Source organism: Manis javanica, chromosome 1 (genome assembly GCF_040802235.1).
Source record: "Manis javanica isolate MJ-LG chromosome 1, MJ_LKY, whole genome shotgun sequence".
Classification (NCBI taxonomy): Eukaryota; Metazoa; Chordata; class Mammalia; order Pholidota; family Manidae; genus Manis; species Manis javanica.
The window spans coordinates 53,641,613-53,666,392 of NC_133156.1; the positions used below are offsets into that span (position 1 = coordinate 53,641,613).

General features: G+C 47.3%; 1 long non-coding RNA gene across 1 annotated transcript in view; it reads left to right on the forward strand.

Moving 5' to 3' along the window:
* LOC140848506 (uncharacterized) overlaps positions 1-24,423 on the forward strand; it is a 113,009-nt gene extending 88,586 nt beyond the window's left edge. The window contains exon 3 of the long non-coding RNA XR_012129525.1: positions 23,724-24,423. This is a non-coding gene — a long non-coding RNA (uncharacterized lncRNA). The remainder of the gene's footprint in view (positions 1-23,723) is intronic.
* The last annotated feature ends 357 nt before the right edge of the window (positions 24,424-24,780 follow it).

A 24,780-nucleotide genomic window follows, 5' to 3' on the forward strand; every position in this document is an offset into this window, starting at 1 on the left:
TCCAGAAAGCCAAAACCTGGCCTCCCCCAGCTGAGTGTCCCCGGCTTAGGCGGGCATTGCTAGGGTGTAACCAGATCTGCTTAGAGAGGCCCCAGTTTGTCCCTGTCACAGGCAGAAACCTGAGCTGCTCCCCGGCCTGTCCCTGAGAGGGGCTGAAAGACAGCTTGGGGCTTGCAGATTGGTTCATGCTATTCCAGCTTTTTCTGAGTAGGCTAAGTGGCTCTGGGCCTCGTTAATGGCATCATCCCAGATCAGTGCCATTTGCGACACGTGGGGAGGTGGTGGGTGGTGAGTAGCGCCCCTCCTCCTTCTTGTCCCTTGGTCTCTTTGGTTGACCCACCACCTGCTTCAAGTAGGCAGGGCAGAAGTTTCAGGTGGGAGGGGTGCCCAGGTGCAGGAGTCACTTTCATTCCTGCAAGTACATTACTTGCAAGTTCAAACCACAGTCTCCTGAAAATTCCAGGCCACACTCCTGGGAGCTGATTTGATTAAATATTCATGGACACCAATGGGTTGTCATGATCATGAATCCCACAATCTGTGTTTATTGCTTTGGCGCTATTTTATGAGAGTCATTTTCCTTCCGCTGTTCCGTGCTGCATTTTTACCCCTCTCCAAAAAAATCTAGCTCAGAGCAACTTACACATCTGTGGCTTATCAAAATTGCATTCAGGCCTCAACTTGGGAGAAGGAAGATAGCTGAAAATTAATTTCTATATCAGGCATTGATTATAGGGATGGAACCACTTAAATATGTGTCTGCAGAGGTACATGCCATGGTAGAAAGAAACTTCCAGTCAGAGTCCTGGCTTTGAGTCCCAAAGCTGCTCTTTAAAATGGAATAATAATTGCTTACATTTTGTCAGGTTTTATCATATGTCTGACAAAGTACTCATATAGCAAGTCTGTGAGCTAGATGGTATTGTCACTTCCATTTGCAGATGAGGAAACTGAGGCCCAGGAAAGTTAATCAACTTGCCCAAAGTCTCATAAATTGCAAAAGGCAATTTGCTAAGCCTGGTTTCCTCTTAATTCTTCAGAAAAATAGGGGTGATAATTCCCAGTTGATCAGGTAGAGATTAGATTCCGTAAGGGAGGAGTGCTTACTTAGCACATAGACTGTTCCCCTTCATTCTTCTCTCCCTCTCTCCCTCCCTCCTTGTTTTCTTCCCAATATAGATTGAAGGCTGCCATTCTGTCAAGTCTAGTGCTAGTTCCTGGAGGAATAGTCCAAACAGGGCAATGGGGCCCTCGCCCTCCCTCTCTCCCTGCAATTCTGCAGGAAGTTGGGCAGTAAAGAAAGACCCTCACATTGTCTCATTCTCCTGGGTGCCAAAGGGGTCAATATTTCCCCTCTTCTGCCTCCTCCCTGGTTCTGGCAGGAGGGGTGGTCATTATTGCCAGGTGGAACCTGAGCTTCTTTGTCATCTGTTACTCCTTCCTTAGCATTTTATGTGATCAAAACTCTGACCTAGGAAGAAACCCAGAGAAGTAGAAGTGTTTGTCCAAGGTCACCCAGGGAGCAAGCAGCTGAGCCAGGGTTTGTACAAGGTGTGCGTGACCCAAGCCCTACGATAAGGCAGTGCATTCCAAACTTAGGCAACTGCGCTGGGTTCAGAAAGTCCTTCCCTACTCTGAGCCCCGTCTCCAGCCTGCTCTTTGCATCCAGCAGCCTCCAGTGCCGGTCCAACATTGCAAACAACATTCCAGATATGGAAGTCACTCCTTTCAACACAGCTCTAGGAAATATTTGACATGATGATCTCTCCTCCCTCAAGATCCCTTATGCCTTCAACTTCTTGGTAGGAAGGCTGTTGAGTTCCCTTCCTTTTCCTGTGGCTCTTACTGGATATGACACCCGTTATCAAAGACCGCTTTTATGAAAGTTGCCTCAAGTCAAGTGGGCTGCTGCAGGTGAGGGCTGAAGTGTAGGATGGGCAGCCTTCTCACCTTCCATAGGAGCATTTGCTCTGTCAGCTTCCCTGCTAGGCACACTCAGTGTGGCACGATCTTTGAGTCAGCTAGAATCTCTGGGTGATGGGCACATTTGCTATTACTAAGGCAAAAGAACAGGCACCAGTCAGTATACAGTGAGCACCTTCTAGATTCCAGCTCAGTTCGCATACAGTGTTGCTTTGGACCTTCACTACATCTCTCCAATGAAGGACTTATTAGCCTATTTTGCAGATGAAGCAACTGAGGCTAGGAGAGGGGTTATACTTAGAAGTGCAGAACTAAGTGAAATCTCCAGATCTTTTGCCCATGTGGTCAAGTTTCGAGCCTCAATGGGCAAGACACGCAGCTGCCCCTATGAATGTCATGTGATTGGGGTCAGTCTCTCACCCATGCCTTTCACAGTACTTTAGGGTTCCAAGTGTTTCAGGACCCAGAGTTGGGCAATGACCCCCAAGTTTGTAATTTCCCTGAACTTGGTTATTGTGGCATTCAGAAAGGTGTTGGATAGGACGCTGTTGAGTTCAGAGACCTGAAGTCTCCACTGGACACCAGCCCCCCTCAAGCCTCTACCATCTCCCCAATCAGCACTCTTTCAGATCTGGCCTGAGCAAACACATTCTCACCTTCCCTCCCCACTAACTTCTCCAACTTGTCCAAGCAAATGTTGTGTGACATGACTGTGGTAGACACTGGTTTTTAACCTACATCTATTCCTCTTTTGGTATTAGCATTTTTATTTTCCTTTAGGAATATGGTAGATTGGAATATTGCTTCTGATACTTTGTTCCCATAGAACAGGTTTATGCATCATAACCTTCACCTCATGAGTTTTTGGTGCCTCTTGGTGGAGTGGTTGGAGTTTACCTCTCCATAGTGCTCTTATTGAACTTGGTCAAGAGGCTTGTGCTGACAATGGGACGTGGGTGAGTGGAGGCCTAAATGGGTCTTCTGTGCTCCTGTTATGCGAGATGGGAAAATGATGTCTCCTGGTCTACAAGGGGTGAGGAGCCCATGGTACAGACTCAGCTCAACCTGTAGCCTAGAGCCAAGCCCAGACAACCCCAGCAGGGGCACAATTTATCCTCAGATTCATAAGCCAGGAAAAAATCCTAGGTAGTGTCAGCTACTAGGTTTGGGGTTTGCCACCCAGAATTAGCCGAGTAGTTGCCAGTCCTTCCAGGAAAGTCTCCCCCTTCCACTAGGCACCCCCAGAGGGGACACCATGACCCAGGTGTGGTCCGTAGGTGGGCTTGTACTAGTAATTTTCCATTTGCCACCCCCGCTATCTTGCTCTCCCCGACCTGCTTCGAGCCTGGGGCCCCTTCCTTGCTCATAGACCCCACTGGGCTGGTGACACTGTTTCCTTTCCTTGCCCCTCAAGCCAACAGCAGGCAAGAGACTCTCCTTAGTCCCTGCTACCTCAACAGCCTTGCTGTCTCCCTAACTCACCCCATGTGTCTGTGAGCGGTCCTTGCTCTGGTATTCCGAGCCCCCTCTGCTTGGACCCTCCCCTTCCAACTGGGATTCAGCCTGGTCCAGAACCAATGCCTGATTCCAACTCCCACATGTATTTGGGCAAGTTACTTAAACTTCACTTTTTCCCCAGCTGACAAGATAGGGATCATACTATTGCCCTTTCAAGGCTGTTGTGACAGAGATCAGATCCCGGTTGTCAGTAACCCTAGGGTTGCAATACAGGTTTTTCTCAGCCCATCTTGCTATGGCCAGCAATTAAGGTAGTACCAGGCAAGGCACATACCGAAGCACTGATAAATATTTGTAGTTTGGAAAGGCCTTTGGTAGGTTTTCTTCCTTTGACCTTTTGATTATTTTCCCTCTTGAAATAGAAGAATAAGGCCCCTAGTGCCATGGCGACAGTCTCTATAGAAATCCATTTTGCTCTCAGCACACCTACAGATGCCAGTGGGAGGCTGGCATAGATTTGGACCAATGGAGAGAAGGCATGTTTAGCTTTGTCCTGGTTACAAAGAACATTTTTTTCTTTCAAATGGGCCTTCCTGTCCCCAATTCAGTATCATCTAGCTCTCTCCTAATGTGGGTTAATTTTCCACCAGCTCCTAGAAAGAGGGTATTTCCAGCTTCTCCTGGGACAGTCAGAGGAGTTTCAAACAGGATAAAGCAAGTTGCAGTGGAGAACATTCGGCACCTGCTGAGGAGTCAGGCTGTTCTGATCGCATTTCTGCCAGGGGCTGGGAATGCGTTTGTTGGAACAGGTAATCCTTTCAGACACTGTAATCCAGGGTTAGAAATAGACTTGTGTTGCTACCAGAAATCCCTGCTCTTCTGGCCTTTTGTTTGTCAGGCTCGCTCTGGTAAAGGTTGGGGATGTATTGTTTTAGGAATGGGGGTCCTTTACTGAAACCAAGGAGGGCCTCTGTCCCTTTAAGAGGGTTGTTGAGGAAGGACACTCAGAGAATCACAGAGATGAGGGCCAGATGGCCCGTTAACAGGATGGCAGTGAGTTAGGGAGAGAGACAGCTGGGCTGTCTGCTTTAGTCACCTTGCAATGGAGAAGACTGGCCAGTGGCTGCAGTAGGCAGATTTGAATGAGGCCAGACACCCAGATCCAGGGCCCCCAGAATGGTCCAACTGTCCCCACCTTCTGCCTGAACTGGAACTCAGAGTTCTAGAGCCAGGAGGCAGTGGGAAAACAACAGAAAAAGTATAAGTTATTGGGCCTGACAGGTCTGGGTTCAAATCCTAGCTGTGCTCTCTGGACAGTGATAGAATCTGTCCAAATTCCCATTTCCTTATCTGTAAATTGGGATGGTAATCCCTTCGCACAAGCACACTCTGAGGTGAGTGCAGATAGCACGAGTTGAAAACAGGGTAGGGGTTAAGTATGTGCATAGGAAATTTTAGACCCCTTTTCTCTGGAGGGTATAGGAATAACTTTTTAATAAAGAAAAGAGTAAGGGAAAATCTTCCCTTGAGAGTCTGGGTCCCTGGAAATTTAAAAATGACACCCTAAAATCCTGCTTAAATACCTTACTAAGAATGCAAGTATATCACTTAGGACTTGTATCAGCTACCTGTAACAGAAAACCTGGGTAATGGTGGCTTAAACAAGATAAGGAGTTACTTTTCTTTCATATGAAAGAAGTTCTGATGCAAATAGTCAAGGGCTGGCTCCCTGGTTATCACCTCCCAGGAGCCAAGGCTCCTTCTATCTTTGTGTTCTGCTATCTTTAGAGGAGTGGCTTCCATCATCAAGGTCATTGCATGACTACAAGATGTTGCCACAGCCTCAGCCATCATGCCCACATTCCAGGCATGGAAGGGAAAGGAGATGTGCAAAAGGGTGCACCTCTCAGATGAGTCAGCACTTTTAAAAAAAGTGACCATTAGCTTCACACAATGATGTCCACTTACAGCTTTTTGGCCACCCCCTGTTACAGCAAAGGAGACTGGGAAATGTACTGGGTGAGTGGACACCCCCCATAATTAAGGGGTTCTACTGGTAAGGAAAAATAGGAGAATGTTGTCCCTACCATCGCCAGTGCCACAGCTTCTTTAGTTTCACTGGGACGGTCTGCCGGGCCAACATCAGTAATATTTCCCCAGGAACAGGAAAACATTTAGCTGTTTCTACCTTCTGTACTACTGGTTTTCACCCAGAGGACCAGCTGTATCTGGAAAGGCCACTGGTTAGAGTGATGTCAGAGGGCTGTGGTAGGCAGCTGACCTCAAATGCAGAGATGCAGTCAGATGCTGGCTGCACCTGTTGCTGGCTGGGTGTCTTCGGGCGAGTTACTTTCTGCACCTCTCAAGGGGCCTTGATTCCCTTAAAGATCAGTAAGATGCACAAGGCAAAATATTTTGCAAGGACCTGCTGCTTAAAAGTTGTCAGCAGTGGTTAGTTCCTATCCCATCCATCCTCCCACTGCTACCATGTTGAAGTTAGTAAATAAAAAATCAGCTTATATCCAACTTTAGATGGTACATAGATTCTGTGAATCAGAAAGATTCAGAATCAGAAGCTCAGATGGATTACACATAGAGCGCAGGTTGAAAACTTACAATGCAGCAGCTTAAAACCCAAAGGAAGATAACCACCAAAATTTAAAATATTCTGTTTTTCTCTCTCACCTGCTTACCTTATCAGCTGCATTAGTTATCTATTGCTGCACAACAAATTACCCCAAACTTAGTGGCTTAGAAAACAACACAGGCTCATTTATGTCATAGTTTCGGTGGGTTGGGAATCTGGGTCCTCTGGCTCAGGGTCTCTCATGAGGCTACAATCAAGTAATCAGCTGGGGCAGCAAGAATCTCAAGGTTCAGCTTAGGGTGGATCTGGTCCTGAGCCCACTTATGCAGCTGTTAACAGGATTCAGCTCCTCACTAGCTGTTAGCTGAAGGCCCCCTCAGTTTCTTGCCACATGGGGTTCTCCATAGGGCAGCTTGCAACATGGTAGCTCTCTTCATCAGAGCAAGACAAGAAAGCAAGAGATGGGGTATGAGAGAGGAAGGCTCTTATAACCTAATCTCAGAAGCGGCATCCAATTGCTGTTTTATTCTATTTGTTAGAAATAAGTCATTAGGTCCAGCCCAAACTCAAGGGTGGTGGTGCAGGAGGCATTTTAGAAGCACCAATCAATGACCTGCTTCATCTACTCTCTACTCTCACCTTCACTCAGAGTTCAGACATAGGGGCCTATTTCCTTCCATGAACAAATCTAGCACCTTCCTACCACAGGGCCTTTGCACTGCACTTACAGTTCTGTCTGCCTGGTAACTATTCTCTCTCTCTCTAATCTGATTTATTTTCAGATTTCATCTCCAGTCTCATTTTTGTAGAGAAGGCATTCCTGACCACCCTTCTTCTGAGTTATGGGAAGAAGGGGTGCCTGAAACATGACTCAGCACTGAGTAGCTTCAAAAGCTTACCTTCAAGCAGATGCCTGGGCCCTGACCTTTCAACTTTCATTCTTACATGGCTTCTTGTGTTCTGCGTTAGGACCCGTTAGCAGTGACTCTTCTCTTCAAACAGACTTTGGATCTGGTTCACAGATTTTTTCAAGTCATGCTGGGCTGCCCTAGCAGTTAAAAGGAAAGAGACCCATATTTCAGGCAAGGTTCCAGCTCTAAACGCATGTGTTTCTCTGGTCAAATTGCTTTTATCATCTGTGTTCATTCTTTATTTGCAATGGGTATGATCTTCAGTCCATAAACTCACATGTGGGGCAAATATAAACTTCTCTATTATATCTGAGTTCAATTTCTGTTTTGAGCCTCCACTTGACTGGGGCAGGTGGCACCTCTGTCAAAGTTGATGCACCCCTCCCTTTCCCCAGAGACTGCGTCTATGTTTGGTGTACAAAGGTGATGGGAGGAAGACTACCTAGTCTTGATTGTCACCTGTTGGTGGCATTTATCATTCTGAGTCATTGGCCAGTGCAGGTCACCATGAAGCTGTCCCTTGTACGTGTCTGCAGTTTGTCCCAGGTCAGGTGACTCTTATTTCTGTGACAACTGGAGTTGACAGGAGTCATTATATTATTTCTTATGTTTCATAGGATTGTGGGAAGCTCCAAGAAATGTCTAAACCCCCAATTGCTTAGATGTGCCATGTGGCCATTTCTGATCTTTGGGGTCTTCCTGTGTCTCTGGGGCTCCCTCTTCCCTTCTGTTCTGAGACCCCACAGACTGCCCTCTGGGAGTATGCCTCTGTCCCACACCTGACCAGGGAACATTCCTGACACTTCCCCCACTGGCCCTTTTCCACATCACCCTGGGGGCCATTTATCTGGTGTTTGCTTTGCTCATGCTGTCATTCTATGAAAGTTTTTGGCTAAGCTGCGAGTTCTTCCCCATCTCCGGACAGTCTGGCCTTAGAAGCGCAAAAGCCAGGGAAACCTCCTTACCCAGGTGATAAGGGACACTGGGGGGTGTGGAGGCCCAGAGGGGGCACCCCATCTGGGCTCGCTGTCAAGGAGTGGGTGGGTCTGGGAGGCAAGAGCTGAGCTGAAGCATGACTGGAGTTAGATATGCAAGGAAGGGCAGTCCAGCCACAAGAAGAGCCTGTTCAAGGCGGCGGGGTATGGCGATGAGCCTCTGCATACCTGCCCTGTGCCTGTTTGAAGGGAACTCAGGTGTGCCTCGGGGAATAGCTCAGATAAGTTTGGAGAAATAAACAGGCATCTAGTAAGCGAAGGTCTTGGATGTCAGGGTGAGGCATTTGGAATTTATCTTCAGGAAATGTAGATCCATGGGAGGATTTTTAAGCACCCAGTGATACGGCTGGCTTTGTGCTTTAGAATGTGCTTTCTGAGCCTGGGTGGGGGATAGGCTGGAGCTGGGGTGCCAGTGAGGGGCCTGGTGCAGCCGCCCAGGCCAGGAAAGGCGGGGCTGCAGTGGGGAGATGGGGTGGAGCTCAGGGAACAGGGTCTCAGGAGACTGGAGGGCCATCTGGATGGACTTGGCTGCTGCAGGGATGTGGGTGTCTGGAGAACTGAGGGTTCAGGAGGGTCCACAACCTGTGGGGCTGCCAGTTACTGAGCCCACAGGATGGTGACCCCAAGAGAAAAAGATTGGAGAGGAGATGAGAGTTAGTTTGGTCTGAAGTCCAGTTTGGAGTTAGGATTCTGCAGGTAAGGCACCTCTTGGTTCTCTGGTTCTGAACCTCAGCAGGAGGCTCTGGAGCAGAGAGCTCACATCAGAAGCATGTGAAGGGGCAACCTGCCTTAGCACTTCAGGACTTTTCAGGAGTTACTATGCACTATGGCATACTAGGGGGTTTCAACAGCAGATGATCATAAAATGCAGCCGACTGTGGCCCAAACAAATACAGACATTAGGACTCACAGAAGAAGAGCGATCCAGGGGCTCTTTCTCAGGCGCTCGGCACTCCCTCTGGGACCCAGCTGCTTGCTGGCTTTCTGCTCCACTACCCTCTGGACTTCTGGTCTTCATGCTGACCCCTCTTCCTAGGAGATGCATGCTGCATCCTAAATGTCAATCTTTCAATGAAGTAGACCAGTTTTCCAGGAAACATTACATTTTTGCTGGCTCAACCACTGTATTGGCATTGGTGCTTTTGCAAGGACATTGATTTGTGATCCCAAAGCAGACAAGGTGTGGTAGGTCTAACAGCATGTTTGTAGGACCGTAAAACATTTGGGAGGTAATGGGGACACACGGGAAGAATGTAGCCTTTGGAACCAAACAGACCTGAATCCCAGCCTTTCTGCCCATGTTGAGGAAGTCACCTCCCCTCTCTGAATGTCCCTTTTAGTATCTCTAAAACAAGGACAGTCAGAAACTGATTGATCAGGGAGCTGACTTCTGTGAAGTGCCTGGCCTGGTTCCTAACACACAGTAGCTGTCCTTACTGTGTTAGCCCCCTCCCTTCCCACCCACCAAACAGCTCCAGGAGAGGACCAAGTTCAGTCCCGGGAAGTGAACAGCTAATGGCACAACTTCATGCAGCTGCTGAGGGTTTATATATATATATATATGTATGAGGGTGTCCCATTTGGGGAGTAAGAGAGTGATTTTTTTAAAAGTCTTAAAAGCCTCCTGTGTCATGTGCAGGTTCAAGCTATCAGAAATAGAGCCTCCCTCACCCTCTGATGCCTCTGTTCTCCTGCTTTTTCTCCTGCAAAGCTGTGAGTGAGCGTGGAGTCTGCTCACAGGGGGGGAGTGGCTGCTTGGTGTGCCTGACAAGTCACTGCCACCTGCCCCATCCCCGGCCTGCCAGGTGGCCACTATCTTTGGACACTATTTTTATTTTACTTTATGGGAAGGGATAACTGTGGCCTCTGTGTCCTGTGGCTGTATCCATTCTGCCTTCCCTGGACAGAGTCAGAGATTCTTCACAAACCCTCCTTTTTCAAGGAAACTGAGCTGCAGGGTGGAGGTGAAGGAGGGGGATCTGAGCACGTCTGAGGTACGCAGAAACACGGGGGGTGCAAGTGTAGGAACCTTTCAGGATCTGCAGAAGGCTCAGCCAGGCACTGTCAATTGCTGCCAGATGGAGCTGTTATGAAAAGTAGCTTAATTGGCCTACAGGTTGGTTGGGTTTTAAACTCACAATTGTACCAAAGCAAGAGAGAGGAAAACAGATCAGACAGATTTGGAATGGGGCTGTGTGGCTTACACACACACAGAAGAAAAACATGTGGGGTCAGAATGGGCCTCAAATGGAAAATAGTCAGGTGATAGATAGATAGATGATAGAGAGATAGGTGGATGTTAGCTGAGAGCGACCAAAGAGAAACTCAAACATTAGGGGCTTTGGGACTGTGGTATGATTAAAATGCAACACCATGCCCATATGGAAGGTGCCCCGGCAGATGCTGGACACTGAGAAGTCAACCTGGGATTGAAGAGGATATGATGACTCATTTTAAAGCGTTATTTCACACCTGGATAAAGCAGAATTGGCTGGAGAAGTCAGCAGTTGAACTGTGTCACTAGGGGAAAATATTTATTCATGAAGTCTGTAGTTGTTAGGTTTGAGCATGTATTTAGTAATCATATTCCTGGTTTTGAATTGCTGCTCCAGGAAGCAGGGTAACCTTGGATAAATTATTTAACTTTTTTGGATCTCAGACTCCTTGTCTACAAATGAATGCCTGTGTTGTGGAGAGGAAGGAATGAAGTAAGAAACGTGCCCAGCGTATAGGTACAACTTGGTCCACAGTTGTGGTTACACTTCCATGTCTCTTTTTTCAACACACTTTTAATTGTACTTGAGCACAGACTTTGTACCAGGCTTGTGCTAAACACTAAGGATATATCAGCTTGTCTGAGTCATTTCAAAAATATGGGCCAAGCACCTACTTTGTGCCTGGCAGGCCCTGCTGGGCTCTGGGGACTGATTTACGTGGAGATAGACAAGGCCTCTGTCCCCAGCACGCCCTCCTGCCTCGTGAGACAGACATTACAGTAACTAAAATACTGAACATAGACAGGTCCTTGCTGAATGCCAGAGATTCAAGGGGCTCCAGACCAGTAGGCTCATCACAGGGACTGTCAGCCCCTCCTGCAGAGGCTCAGACAGGTGAAGAGGCCTGGCCAGGTCTCCACATCTAATGGTGGCAGAGCCTCAGTTGGAACACAGACCAGCCTGACTCCAAAGTCTGTGTCCTTTCTTGACAACACGCAGCTGTCAGGGTATGTCTCAAACTTCTGGATGAAGACATGAGGCTAGGCAAGGTCGAGGATATGCACAGACACTAGAGGTACTCATTTTTCAGCCTCCAATTTAGAAAGGATGTAATTTCAGGGCAACAGAAGAGGAGGTTTGAGAAGAGTGGGCACCTGGAAGTGAGGTGCTGAGTGTGTCTTGGTGTGTGTATGTGTGTCTATGAATGAACATGTGTGTCTGTGCGTGCATGTGTGCATGTAAACGCCATCTGTGTGTTTGCATGTCATCATGTGACAGGGAGGCAGGCAGGTGTGTCTGGATGTGTCTGTGTGTCTGTGTATTTATTTGTCTGTCCGTGTGTCTGTATATCCCTGTGTGTCTCTGTATGTCTATATGTGTGTGTGTGTGTGTGTGTGTGTGTGTGTGTGTGAGACTATATGTATGCCTGAGTTGGGGGGAATGTGGGTAGATTTGTGTGTGTGTGTGTGCCTTTTGATATATATGTCTTTCTGCAGGTGTTTATCTGTCTTTGTGTTTCAGTGTGCCAGTGTGAGTGTGTGCGTCAGTGTTTGAGTCCATGTGTGTGCCTCTGGGAGCGGGTGTGGTGTGACCTGTCTCTCCCTGCCCGCTGGTTGTTTCCGTGGAGCTGATCTAACTTGTCCTTCAGGATCGGAGAAACAACGTCAGTGCAGTCTTATCTCGCAGCCTGCCACTCTGTCAGAGGAAATTAGATTTGCTTGGCACAACCTGCTCCTCATGATGTCATTTTGGCTGTGATCTGCACGTTCTGCTCCCCTTGATATTTGCCTTTTAATTGTCTAATGAATACCTGCCAGTGTAGAGATTAGGAGAACATGAGTTTTGGTTTTTTGGGTTTTTTTGTAAAGAATCATAGCAGGGTGGAGCATTAGCTGTGTGTCTTCTCTGCTGTGGACTTGTGGTAAAGGAGATAAGAGCTTCAGCTTTGGAATGTTAAGACCTCCATTTGAGTTTCCAGTTGGCCCACTCAAAAGCTGTGTGACCTTGGGGAGGACACTACCTCTCTGAATCAAGGTTCATTACCTCTTAAATTCAGAAGGTTCTTTGGAGGGGCAAATATAGTAATAGATGAAAATGTTCCAGGAATCCACAAAGTCCTTAAATCATATGATGTCAAGGCAGAGAGGCCCAGTGGGAGGACTCTGGGCTCAGAGGTCAGGCAAACACAGGTTTGGGTCCTGGCTCCATTCTTTCCCTAGTGTATGACCTTGAGCAAGTTATTATACCTCTCTGGGACTTTATAGAGGTTGCTTCTCTATGAAATAAAATATTCTATGTGTATAAAGCACTTACCCTACTGCTTTGGGAGCCACTGTGAGGGCTCCCAAAATAAGCACTGTTAATATTTTTAATAATACAACAGGGGTGATGGCACTATTAATATCTACCCACTTTCCAACTTTCAGGGAGTATAAGCAAGATAAAGCCTCGGAGAGTGCAGGGTGAAACGGGCAGCATGATAGGAGCAATTCACTATCATTTGTTTTTACTATTTCAAGATGTAGCATCAGCAGAGTGTTCCTGGCATCACCATGTTCTTGGCAAGAACTTTGCATTTCATCTAGAACTCAGACGCCATTCTAGCTGCAGAGAGTTGCTGAGAACAGGCAGCCTTCAACCCAAAGTGGTTTGGGCTGACTGTTTGGGGTCGATATCCCCAGGACTGTCCCGGGTCCCTCCAACTGCATCCCTTTGATATGATCTCCTCACTCCAGCATGACCTCAACCCCCTTGCCTTGGGAAATGCTCCTCCCTCCCCTGGTATATCCCTCAGCACCACTCTGCTCCAGCCCCCGACATCATCTGGGCTGGGCTCCAAGTGTCTCTGCCCAGACTAAGATAGATGTGCCTGTTCACCACTCCAGTGCACCCTGGATGTACCCCCTTGTGCATGACACCCAAAGCATTCGAGTGGTCTGTGCTGTGCCTGGCTCCTTCCCGGCCAGTGCCCTCCAGGAAGGCAGGCTGGGGAGAGCATAGAGCTCTCAGTGGATGTTTGCAGAGTGAACACATGGAGATTTCTGTCTCTTCTCATTTTCTGTCCCATCCCCTCAGATGCAGTACCTTCAGATATCAGTATATTCACTTCATTTGGACCCACTTCGGAGAACCATTCTGCTCAGTGACAGAGATCCTGGAAAGATGTGCCTGTTTGCTGGGGTTGGTGTGGTTTTGAAGCAGTTGGGTTTATCTCCTCTGCACTGCTTGTCTCTAATAACAGTGCCACGCTGGCCTGAGGGCAGAAGATAGCCAAGTGCTAGACCAGCTCCAGCTGTGTTTTAGAGCTAACATGTGAATTTGCCATAACAACTGTGGGCACCCATGTGGGCTTGTGGCATCGGTTTGGGAGAGTGGTTGGGGGCCCAGGGTTTGGGATTAGACTGCCTGATTCTAGCCCCAGAGATATTGGACCTCTTTGTATCTTGGTCTCCTCATCTGTAAAATGGGGATACATAGTAGTACGTATCTGCCTCAGGAGGGTCTTATCAACATTAAGAGAGATCACTCAAGTAAAGCCCTGGACTTAGTGCAGAGTGAGTGTTCAATGAAGGTGAGCTACTTTTCTTATTGTGTTGCATTTGTACCCAATGGAAATATCAGACCAGGACTTCCACTGTGACTGTAACAGAGACTAAGCTTCTGGAATGAGCATCTGCCTCCATCCTGCCAGAGCTGGGCTCCTAGGCTTAGACACTGGAATTACTGTGCAATTGCGGATAAGTCTTTTCATGGTCAGGTGGGCATCATTCAAGGAGAGATATATGGCCTATCCATACCTGATGACGTGTGAGCCTCACAGTGTGAGCCTTTCTCCCATTTAACCACCCCACCCAGTTGTCAGTCTACTTGGTGCTTGGGCCACCTCATGGTCCAGAGCACAGGTCAGCAAATGACAACCTTTGGGTCAAATTCAGCTCATAGCCTGTTTTTTAAAATAATGTTTTATGGGAACACAGCCATGCCCATTCGCTTACATATTGTCTATGGCTGCTTTCACATTATATAATGGCAGATTGAGTAGTTCCAGAAGAGGCCATAGGGCTTGCAAAGTCTAAGATATTTTCTGTCTGGGTATGTACAGAAACAGTTTACCAACCCCTGGTATTAGATTGAAGAGGATTAAAGGATGATCTGGTTGAGCTAAAAACCACATCCTGAGCACCATCCCATCTCTTTGTTCTCCTTCAGCTCCTGACATTGGGGTGATTAGCAAGACCAGATTACTGTGTCCCACTGTATTTCCTACATTTGGCTCCCGATCTCCTCTTCAAATGCCACTGCCTTAGGTCAGCCCTGTCCCTGCCCCTCTTGACTATCACACACCAGGGTCACCACCACGCTGTAAGGCATCTGGGTGAGTTAGATAAAAATATCTTCTCTCGGTAGATGCAGCTCCATGACACACATTGGTGAGCAGCAGGAGGGTCTCTGCCCAGAAAAAACCCACCTAACCCTCTTGATTACCCAATCAATTATAGCTCTTATACCTATTGATTGCATCTATTGATTTTATGTCTCTTTGCCTCCCTATGCAGGCGGCCCTCTACACTAGAGCTAGAGTGATCTTTCCAACAGGCTATGTCCTTCTCCTACCCAACCCCTCCATGGCTTCCTGCTGCTCTCAGGGCAGAGCCCACGTACATGACAGTCACATCTGAGCACTATCCTACAACTTGGGGTTCCCTAGACCTAGACCTTGTTCATACACTTGTTCATTCTTTGGGGATTGGCACAGTTTGTCCTCCATGAGATACTCTACTCTTCCTCTGTTCATCAGGAAAATTCCTAGGCTTCCCTCACATCCATCACGAGCAACTCCTCCCTCGTCCCTCTTCTGATTCTGCCAGGCAGCCTTGGGCACTCCTTGTATGGTTCAGTTCAGTCTTCACAGACCATGGTTCATAGTCCATACATGGGTCAGGAAATCAGTGTGGTGGATCTTGACCAGCACTTTTTGAAAGATGAATTAGGCTAGAAAACACAAGAGTGCATCACTCTTTGTCAGGTGCAGTTACAGCACAAAAAAAATAACAGGCTCTGGATGCACACTGCCTGGGTTCAGGTCTGTATCTACAGTTTATTAGCAAGAACCTTGGGCAAGTGATTTAATAGCTCTGTGCCTCAGTTTCCTCTTCTGGAAATAGTGATAATGATGGCACTTGTGGCTTATCATGAAGATGAAATGAATATATTGATATAGTATATATATATATATATAGCTTAGAAAGATACCTGGCTATTTGGTGAATGCTGTAACACATTAGTGTGTGTGTGTGTGTGTGTGTGTGCCTGGTTTCTGATGAGCACTATCTCCTTTACTAGACAGGGAGCTCTTGGAGGGCAGAAACTGTGTCTTATTTATCTCTGCATTCCAAGAACCTAGCATTGTACTTAGTTGATTTTTTTCTTTTTTTAATAAATGAGAAAATGAGGCCTAGATCTTGAAGCTGAACTACCACGGGCTCTCTTTCCTGCACCTGCAGGGGCCAGAATTCTCCTGCTCCTGCCCTCCTCCCCCACCTTCTCCTGAGAGAAACGTGCCAAGCTTGTATGGAATTGGGGCGACTTTTTCTGGCTATCTGGTCTCCACGATGATAGTACGTGACCACATCTCACTGTCAGCAGGAGGGTGTAGGGCTTGAGGGACCCTCAAGCAAGAAATGGAGCTTCCAAACTGATTCTGAGGAAAATGGAAATTCCAGCTGACCTGAGAGATTTCTGTAATGAGAGAAAACCAATTTAAATGCAAATAGCCTCAGCATAGTTGGGGACAGGTGCTGCTCTACAGAGGAAGGCTGGGAAAACAAACAGCCCTTACCACGAGGCTGCTTTCCCGCTGGACGCAAGGGCTGCTTTATCCATTTAGGATTAAAGTCTAATCTAGTGACAAAGAGTCACATGCATTGATGGCAGCATTCCCTGGCGCTTCATGGTGCCAACTGAGAAATGGGTGTCCCTAAGGGTGCTGGTCAGTCTTCAGCCACTACAAACAGAGCCCCCAGCAAGTGTGCTGTGCAAGGCGCAGAGACCAAAAGATGTCCCATGGACAGACATGGCCTCTGAGGGGTTTACAGCCTAGGGGTTAGACCTTGATGTGGAGTCCAGGGCAGCAATAGGAACATTTTATTGAGCACTTAAAATGTGCCAAGCCCAGGGCTAAGTATTTCATGTGATAACTCATCAAATTCTCATAGTGACCCTGTGAGCTTGGGCCTATTATTAACCTCATTTCACAGATAAGGGACCTGAGGTTCCTGGAGGGTAAGAAATTTGCCCCTGTTTGCTGGGGTCCGGACCCAAACAGGTGACTTTGGGGCTCTGGCTTGCACTCTCCCTGATGCGCTGGGAAGAAGCGCTGGGCCCGTGTCCTGAGGAGTCCTCTGCAGAACAGAAGTGCCCAAAGTCAAGATGCACGGGATGGTCTGCCACTGGCCTTGGCCTGGGCACCAAAAATAGTCCTGTTCAGGGAATCAAGGTGTGGGTTGCTCTGCTGTGACCTTGGTGGGTATTTTTCTTCTCTCGGCTTCATTTGCTTATAAGCAATGAAAGAGATGGCTTAAAATAATTTTAGGCTATAAAATTGTCTTATTCTAGGACACTAGCTACCTTCAAGAACAGCCATTGCCCGGTTGATAAAACACCTCCTCTGCCCTCCTTTCCACCCCACCCTCTGCCCTCTACCCCTGCTGGCCATATCTGTCACAACGGAGCACTTTAATTTCCTCCTTTGGTTTCATAATTCAAGGACAGCACCATCTGCCACATTAAATCCACCATCTCTGCTAGCCTCCTTCTCAAAACAAGAGATAGATAAAGGCTTCATCCGGTTTATTTCACGGATGGAGCAAGAGCTGGCAAAACCAAACGGGGAGAGCTTTAGCCTTGCGAGCTCTGTGAATCCCCTAATCACCTGGTGGGGCCCCAGAGCCCATTCTGTCATCCTCACTGCCGATCCCAGCCAAATCACAGGGAGGAGGGGGAGGAGAGATGACATTTACTGATGCCCTTCTGAGTCAGGCATTTTCTTAAGTGTTTTGTGAATTAATTTATGTCATCCCCATTATGTCTCAGTGAGGATGAGGCTAATAATAACAGCCCCACTCTATGGATGCAGGAACTGAGACCCAGGAGGCTGAGAAACTTGCCAAAGGCCACACAGCCTGCAGACAACAGAGGCTGAATCTGAACTGGCTGGGGAAATAAAAATACACTACACACAAAGGCGGCCAGCCTGAGAGGAGCTGAGCTGTGCAGCTGAGCATTCCAACCTCTGATATTTGGCGTGTGGCGGCCACTCTCCTTTATTAAATGTTCACAGGACACATTTTTATCGAGCAGCCCATACTGTGCCAGGTGCTGCTATGCTCTCCAAGCTGCACAGCCAGCAGGGAGCAAGGCTCACAGGGGCCCACTCTCAAAGGGCTGACCTTCTAGTACAAGCCAGTGAATCAACAGACATGGTTCTTTTAGGGAGTGATAAAATGCCACCAAAAAAAATTACAATAGGGTGCATAAGAGGAAGAAATGGCTGACGGTCAGGGAAGGCCTGCTGGAGCAAAGGGCCTTGAGTGGAGAAGCATTCAGTCATGCCAGGGGGTTTCTCAGGCATTTGGGGATCACTGCAGGCATTTGGGGCACAGTAATTGTAATGGGTCTGGGTACTGGCTGTGCATACAGGACATTTAGCAGCATCTCTGACCTCTATCTGTGAGATGCCAGTAGCAGCCCCCTCTCTGGTGTGGCAACCAGAATCTGTCTCCAGATATTGCCCAACGTCCCTGGAGGGCAAAATCACCCCAGGCTGAGAACCACTCAGCATGAGATCAGCAAAGCAGGTGACATGAATGGAAGAAATAGCAGGTGGGCTGAGTGAGGAGCAGGAAAGAGACTGGTTTGGCCGGGGGGCAGGGGAAGGAGGGCAGGCATCGTGACGATGGGCTCTCTAGAAAGTGCTCGACAACACTTACAAAGTTTCTTCTCTGCGCCAGGCATTGTACCAGCTGTGCCCGAGGACACAGTGCCCGCTCCACAGGGTTGACAGTCAGGAAGGCTGGATAAGACACTTGTGCCTGGGAAGGCAGCTGTCAGCATGGGGCTGTCTGTGGTAACAGAATATTCTGTACGGAAGGCAAGCACAGAGGCATCTGAGGGCGGTGGCCACAGTGCCAGAGGCCCAGGAAAGGCAATGTCTGTGCTGTTGCTTGAGGAGGAGATAGGAAGCAGCTGAGACTTTCATCTTCCCAGCATCGCGGCCCCTCCAGTTCCCGCCGGCTACCATCTAGCCCCCAAGCTCCACGGCACAAAATATCAGTGGAATGTCTTGACATGGTGTCCCCCAGAAGCCAAGGGGCTGGTGCGAGACCTAAGCTTGGCTATCAGATTCTTTCTTTCTGGGATTAGAATATTGGACACCCAAAGGCAGAGAATGGTTAAAGTCGATTTTTCTAATGACCATGGAACAAGACATGTCCTTTGTTCTGGCATTGTTTTCTTACTTATTCAACTCCCTAAGAAGCGATTGTTTCTTACTCTTCCCAGGCCTAGTTTTCCAGCTTTTCCTTCCTACTGCCCTTTCAATGCACAGTACATCTATTTAACTCACCAGAGTGGGTTTCTGATGCTTGAACCTCCAATTAAAATAGAAACAGTGCAGTATATACAGGGATAAGAGAGTGCAGATTTCTGATTCATTGCACTTGCCATTTTATATTAAATAAGTTGTGTGTCCCTCTCTCTCCTAGCAACCAGGAGCTTCTCCAGGGCCAGCAGAAGCTTTTTCCACCTCATACTCACAATGCTCAGCTCAAGGCTGGCTTCTCCTTTGCACTTGCCGTGGTTTGTAACAAATCATTTCTTTGTGGGATAATTTGTTTAAATGTTATCCTCTCCCCCTCTGTGGGAAGTCCCATGAAGATAAAGCATATGGGCCTAACCTAGTCGGGTGACCCATTGTTCCAAACTGCCTTTGTCCCGGGGGTTTCCTGGGACATGGATTTTTGGTGTTAAAACCAGGATAGTCCCCAGCAAATCCGGACAATGGTCACCCTAGGAGGGCCTGGCGTACAGGAAGTCTTTGAGCACCATTGGTCCCTGAAGCTCAGGAAACACATGTTGCAGTGAACTGTTCAAGCGGCCCAACATAAGGCATCTTCTTTCACTCAACAACATTTCTGCATGCCTGCTCTGTGCCAGGTAACCAGCCTGTCAGAAGCAGAAGATTCAAGGAAGGGTGTCCCAGCAGTCAGGGCGAGAAATGTAGATGGGAGCCAGACTGGAGAGGATTCTGAATGTCAGGCTAAGAATTCTGGCTGCTGCACATGTATATCAGATCCCAGCTGATTTAGAAGCAGAGAGGAGACATGAAAACAGGGATAAATTAGTGCCTCAGCCACTGCTCCCAGTGTTCCTGCTAAAGGAAACATCTGCGGGGGGCTGCTGAAAGAGGGGATGGAACTCACAGGTGGTGAGTTATTTGGTCTTTTCTTCCTAGGGTCTAGGCTGAGCAGAGAGAGGTTTGGGCTCCTTCCTTTTTTCAGGTTAGGCACAGCCTTGTGCTCAGTTCACCAAGCAGGAAATCCACTCTGGGAAATGTGAATTTATCTGTGGATATGCCATGAATCTCCCATCTTTGTTCCTCATGGGGACTGAGTGACCCAAACCATTCCACAGGGCTGTCCTCTGGATAGATTCCACTCTTGCTCCGTCAGCCGGTGAGAAAACATCGATGTGCAGCCAAGCACTCTCTCAGATGAAACTTCACAGGCTTTGAGGGCTTGGAACTCCTCAGAGAAGAATGGTTCTCCCATTCAGTTCCCTCATTTCAGAGATAGGAGAGAACCTTCCTAAAATGATCTAATAGGTGAGAAGTAGAGAGGGTGGGCTGTTTTCTCCTTAGCTTTTCTCAATAAAGAACTGAATCACATAAAAGGAGGGCCCCTTGCCCCTGGCAGACAGGAGAACATTCTAGAAGGTGAACAGACAAGGAAATAAAAACATTGACTCATAGGGTTGGAGGCTTTTTCCCTCTCAAATTATCTTTCAATCCTTCTTACACCAAGAAGACAGTCTCGCTCTGGTACTAACAGAAACCTGAACACCTCTTCAAATCTCCCTTTTAAATGGAAATCAAAGAGGCCCCAAACCCCGAGTCTTCAATGGGTAATGCTATTTCTCGACAATCCTGTAATATTGCTTTATTTTCACAGCATTTCTTTTTATGGGTCTCTTCTATTTGTGGCAGGTGGTAGCGGCTTTCCATTTATGGTAATGAGCAAGTTTCCCTTTTGAATAAATGTATTTAAGTTGTAAATGTGAAACAAGTTTAAGAAAAATAGGAGGGAAAGACTAGACCAAGTGGTACGCAGCTGTTGCAAAATTGTTGGTGGTCCTCACACAGTGAAAGTTGGAAGGCGGGTGGAAGTCAGATGCTCTCCAGAGCAGGCTCCATTCCTGCCATTAAGCAAATGTCAAGCTTGAAATGTAAAAGGAGGCTCCTTAAATGAATTAGAGACAGAGATGCTGGAAATGCCAGGAAATTCTTCATGTGACTTTGAACAGACAGAAACCTCTTGAGATGACCCAGAGTAGATCTACTGCTTAACTTGGCAAAGGACCCTCCTGGTGGGTAGAGGGTCTCCTTTCTAAACAAAAAGATGCACAGTAAGTTTATGTATGTTTCCCATGAGACACCACTGAAGTAGTAATAATGGCAGTAATGGTGGCAGACAGGTCGTGGCAGCAGCTACTACTTACAGGCACCTCATGCTGACCCCTTCATGGGCTTCTGGCTGCCTACCACTTAATCCTTTCAACAGCCCTCTGATGCTAATGCTAATATCTGACATTTAAGGAGCACATACTATGTGCCAAGACCTCTTCAACGCACTTTCTGCTTTCATTTATTCCTAACAACAACCCTCTGAGGCAAATAGTATCACCCCCACTTTACAGATGAGAAAACTGAGATATTAAGAGGCTAAGTAGCTCGCTGAGGTCACAGCCAGCCTAGGGTCAAGCAGATTCAAGCCCAGGCAGTCTGGCTCCAGGGCCTGCCCCCAACTTACACTTCATAGAGGTGAATGAGCACAGACCTTATCTCTGTTTTACAGAGGAAAAAGTGGGGCTTGGCGAGTAGATAAATTAACCTAAGATCACATAGCTACTGAATAAAAAAGTTAGTAAAACCACCTCCTAAAAGTGGCATTTTCCTGAAAGTGAGTTATTTCATTCATTCAGCAGATGCTTATTGAGCATGTACGACTGAGGAAGGCCCCTCTTGTGGCACACACATGCTCTTGCACTCGCCACCTGCGGCCATCCTTGACCTCCCACGGGCAGGCAGGGGAGTGATCCTGTGGGCCTCTTCCTGGGGCCTCCGGATATCTGGGTAGAAGTAGGGCAGATCACTGGTGGGACCGGCTGGGAGGAAAACCCAGGAACCTGTGCAAGGGCTATACAACCTTGATTCTGGTCTCAGTTCTGCTGTTTTCTGCTGGAGTCTCTTTGCCCCTTCCAACCCCAATTTCTTCACCTACAAAATGGAGCCAATTAAAATGGTCTGACTTAACTCACAGGGTTATTATAAAAATCCAATGAGAGAATGTAGGCAAAGCCTTTCTGCATTGGAGTGCAACGGCAGTGGTAGCCGTTCGTTCACACTGCTCTCTGGGGAGTTTTTGAAAACAGAAATTATTGTTGTTTTCGAATTACAAACATTTAGGGGTTGCAGGAAAGCACATAGAAATAAATAATAATTGCTCATTACCCACTACCCATTGATGATCTCTGGTAATCCACTGGTGAACCTTTTGGTTATGTAAATGTAACATAAATGTAAACATAATCATTACCTGACTTAAAATCCAGTAGCTTTCCACTGCACATAGAATAAAATCCAACCTCCTTATAAACACCTTACCTGGGCCTCGCCTCTATGTTAATTATTGGCCTGTGGATGCCTCTGTTCTGCCTCTTCTCTCCCTACTCACACGTTATTTCTCTTCCTTTATTTTTTTCTAATCCTCCAACTGCATCGTCCCTCGAGGTCTTCACCCTCTGCCTGGAATGCTCCTCCCGAGAGCCTCATGGAATATGCAGGTTGCAATGGAAATGTCACCTCCTCAGATTATTCTTCCCCCTCACCCACTCTAAACTAGCCCGTCTTATATTTTCATCACGGCACTGTACTAAGTGTCAGAAATTACCTTTATTCCCAGATCTATATGTTCATTACCTGACTTACCCCACACAATGCACTGAACTTGTTTCCCTCTACATCCCCAGTCTCCAGTCAACTGCCTGCCACACAGAACACTATTTAATAAGGGAATGAACTGGAGCAATGTACTTTTAAGATGGGATCATACTACATTACTGTTTAACAATTCAACTTTTTCACTTAAGTCTGACGAGACCCCCCTGACTTAAATGGCAGTGTAGTATTCCTTTGTATGCATGTGTCATCTTTTAACCACATCCTTGTTATTGACTAGTTGGGGCATTTCTGATTCTTATGTTTGTAAGTGATGTTACAAAGACCATCCTTGCACACACAGTTTTGCACACCTCCATGATCATTTTCCTAGAATTAATTCCTAGTGGTAAAATTGTGGGATCGAAGGGTATATAGTTTTATCCTCTTGATATATATTGCCAGACTGACTTGAAGAAAAACTGTACCATCTCTGAGTTTGCTTTAATGACCATCAGTATGTGGCCTTCCTAGTGGAATCCTCCAAACGCAAAGGGACAGTCATTCCCTCCTTAGGAGAGCTAAGGTTGAAGCCAGTGGGCAAGAGAGGTCATGCCCGCTTATTCTAGGGAAACTGCCTTCCTTTCCAACAACAGGTATACCTGCTGACCAGGCCCAACGCATGGCATGTGGGAATCCTCCAGGTAGTGCTGCACCTGGGTGAGCAGTTACTTCAGCAGGCCAAGGAATTTATCATTCTGGAAATTATGACATCCTACGTAGCCGGACTTTGCCAACTGGCTATTCCTCCTTTTGCTCTCCAAAGCACACCTTGAGCTTGGCCAGCTGGCCTCTCACTGAACTATGCCCATCCCTGGCCAAGTCCTCTGTGCCTTTGGTCACCTGCCTTCCCTACACCCTGCTTCTCTCCTTTCCCAAGGTCTAGGGCTACTCTGCACCCCCACCTTCTAGGAAGCCCCTTGGAGATGCCCTCCCAGCCTAGAACTGTTGAACTTTGATTACCAACCTCTCCTCTGGCATTTAATCATCTCACTGCCTTGTGCTGTTCATATACTTTTATGCCTGAATAAATTTCCATCTCCAGCTGAGGATTTTTCTCCCTCTGGGAGCTTGTGCATAGTGAGATAGTCAGGGCCTTTGGGAGATTCAGGCCTGGGACTGAGCCTGGACTCTGCTGCCTACTAGCTATGTGTGCACTTGGTCAACATATTCAAACCTTCTGAGCCTTAGTTTCCCCATCTGTAAAACTGAGGTTTTAATGGCATTGACCTGGAAGAGTTGCCCTGAGAATTCAGTATGTATAAAGTGCTCAGCTTAGTGCCTGGCACAGAAAAATTGCTAAAAACAACAACAGAAAAACAGGAGTACTTATCTTAATTTCATTCTTCTGTACCTCTGCAGGCGCTGAGCCAGAGACATGCACAAGGTTAAAGGAAGTATTTGTGGAATGGAATGAACAGATGTCATGTGAGCATATTTAGCCTCACTAACCAGCACCCAGGAGGACCAGAACCAGTCATCTCAGAATCCAGGGGCAGAAGGAAAAAGGGATCTGTCATCAGCTGAAACCTCACTAAGATGGGGGTCCAGTGCCCTCCCTAGAGTGAAGGCATGTTATATGATTTAGTCTCACTCCAACCTGATGGGAAGATATTTTTATATCTCTCTGATAATAAGACCTACTGTTTGTTGACCATGTACTTACTGTGTGCAAGTCACTTAACAAATGTGATTTCATTTAAACCCTCACACTATCTCAGTGAGATTGGAAATATTATTACTGAGGATGAAACTGGGTCAGAAAGTTTAAGTAAACTGCCCAAGGGCTGATGGGTAGTCAGCAAAGAGGATGAGCCAGCGTTTAAAAAAAAAAAAACAACTTGGAAACTTCCGAGACACCAGCTGATTTATTGACATTCTCACAGAAAACAGAGCTCTGCATTCAGTTGGTGCTTAATGGGAACTGTATTGCAATCACGTGGTGATCTTGGACTTTCTAACAGATGCTTCAAAGGGAGCAGTTTCAATTTCCATGCCCACCTCGATCACGAGGGAGGTTGTTCCCCACCCCCTGCTCTGCTGTCACGATGTTCTTGTTTTTCCCCAGGTCCTATGACTCAGCACACAGCTCCAGATGGCTTCCTGCAATTTCTAGTCTTGTTGGCTGAGGTGCCGAAGCCCTGGTACAGTAAAGTAAAACCGAAAACATGTTGCAACTAAGAGTGGGAAACCTCCTCCTCTGCCTGCTCATCCGCAGACCACAAGGTGCACTCCTCACGGTGGCCGGTCCCTCTGCAGCCTCCCCTTGCAGGGTCCTCGCACTCCACTCCAGTACATCCTTGAAAATGCTACCCAGGGGTGAATTTGGGGTCCAGTAAAGGGAAAGAGCCCAGGGCTGTCACTCCCATGGTCTACTGACCTTAGGCAATTTACTTTTGAGGCTCCGTTTTCAGATGGG